Genomic DNA, 2504 nt, shown 5'->3' on the forward strand with positions numbered 1-2504 from the left:
TTTTGCAGGATCTTGGTGATGTGTTCAGGGGCGTATTATGAACACGGTCCTGTTACATGAAGAGTGTAATGCGTCTCTGATGGTCTTGAGACTACACAACACCTCTGTTGCTGTGGGTATACATCATATCGATTATGTATTTTGGTCCTGGGTGGAGCACGAGTATCTATGACACGAGGCTCGGATGCACCAGTGTGACTGGGTCATTGAGAATCTGAAGCAGTACTGGTCACACTAACCTTATTACTGGACTGTTGGCCTTTTCCCAAAGGCCCTGCTCAGGTCGGCTCAGCACGACTTTTGATTGTTTTCATTAGATGCACCTGCATCCAGCTTTGTTCTTAAGACCTGGAGGCAGTTGACTGGCCAGAGAGCGGTGTCAATCATATAAGACTGTCTCCTTCACAATAAAACCCATTGCGCAACCACAAAATGTTAATTTTTGTTTATCACTTAAAAAAGTGAAAACTTTTAGTCTTTTTTTACTTTCTCAAAGGCCCAGGGTGGGACAAATGAGAGTGGAGGAAGATGTGGGGTGCGTCACCTTTCTCGCCCAAATTTTGACGCTCAGGGGAGTTGAACCGACGACCTCTAGATCACAGGCTTGCCTTCTCTAGGCTCTGCACCCCACCCCAACAGAAAAAAAGTATCCATTAAAGAGGTACAATGAGGAGATGCAGACGTTTTCAGGCACAGAATTGTAGCAAGGACCACCATTGGCCCACGGGCCTGGAGTTTGAAACGTACCGTATGGTTTAAAGGAATCAAATTTGCTAAATGGCTCCTTGCTGTGTCAGGATGTGTTCAGAGAAGTCAGGAAGAAAAGCCCCAGTAAGCAGGCTGTTATTTGTGGGATTAAACGGAGCTGTCAGGCCCGTCTGGCTGGTAGTCAGAGAACCGGATCGTCTCGGTGCTGATGGCAGAGGTTTGTTCTGCAGCTCGTACGCTGTGTAAACCCTAACGTACCGACGGAACTCTCCCAGCGCTGGCAGCCCCCTCTCCTCCACACCAACTTGTTTTTGTCCCTCTTTCAGCTCAGTCCCAGTTGCCAACGCTGTTTGTTCTGCCACTGAACACGTACAGAACCTGCTGAAACACCACGCCGATTACAGCTTACACAAACTTTAAAGAGATGGGAAACATTTTGATTTGTGCTGAAGAACGCACTGCTGGTGCTCAATAGCAGCTGGACACAGAAATAATGGAGCCGTCTCCATCCTCTTACATAATGAAACTGTAATCCTTTTGACTTTGAGAGTAGCAGCTGCTCTGTTTTCTCGGGAACATGAGCTGACATTCAGCTCGTCGCTGAAACACCAGAGCCCAGAACGTTCAGTCCTAACGACACGGAGGAATTGTTACTTCTCACATTGTTTAGAAACCAGAGACTGTGGCTGGCGACAACAAGCTTCATAAATGGAATGACAAACAGCTGACGCTGCTTCACTTTCTGCTTTAGAGGCAGAAAATCAGTATAATAAATCTTTTTATTCTTCCTTTTTAACTGTCCCTGCTTCATTTGATGGTAGAGACGTCAGAGAAATTGAGAGATTGTCATTAATTCAGTAGGTTTGACTGAAATATTTTCCAGTCACATGGAGCAAACATGTTCACACACACACACACACACACACACACACACGCACGCACGCACGCACGCACGCACACACACATGCACGCACGCACGCACGCACACACACACAGGTTTGTTTTGCTATCTTTATGGGGCCTTTGCATTGACTTCCATTCATTTTTCATTCATTTCTATAGCCTAACCATGACCTTTATCCTTAACCTAACCATTACCAGTACATACCTAACCCTAAACCTAACACATCCTCAATTCACACCTTAGTCCTAAACCTAGCCCCTAACCCACCAACGGGACTTCTTCTTATGGGGCCCGGGCTTTGGGCCACATAAGGAGCAATTGGTCCTCACAATGCAGTATAAGTTGGAAAAATGGGCCTCACAAAGCAGCATAAACAAGGACACACACACACACAGGTTTGTCTTTCTATCTTTACAGGGACTTTGCATTAACTTCCATTCATTTTTCATTCATTTCTACAGCCTAACCCTAAACTTAACCCACTTCTTCTTATGGGGCCCAGTCTTTGGGCCCCATAACGAGCAGTTGGTCTTCACAATGTAGTATGTGTTGGAAAAATGGACCTTACAAGGTAACAAATACAAAGACTCACACACACACACACACACACACACAGCATATTCAGGATGCAAGCAGATGGGAGCAGGAAAGCTTTTCCGGATCATGTCCTCCCCTCTCATCCAGCCACACTGTCATTTTAAACAAACTGTACAGTTAAAGTTGAGATTAATCCAAACAGATCGAGCCAGATGTTAAATAAATCCAATCAAATAACAGAACGCTCCATGAACAGAGAGGATACAAAGTTTCAGACTGAGGAATCGTTCCAGCCACACCAGGAAGCAGACTCTCATTCATTTCACACATCGTGCTCACGTCTGCAGGAAATTCT

This window comes from Nematolebias whitei, chromosome 15 (assembly GCF_014905685.2).
Source record: "Nematolebias whitei isolate Nwh7 chromosome 15, NemWhi1, whole genome shotgun sequence".
In the NCBI taxonomy this organism is placed as follows: domain Eukaryota; kingdom Metazoa; phylum Chordata; class Actinopteri; order Cyprinodontiformes; family Rivulidae; genus Nematolebias; species Nematolebias whitei.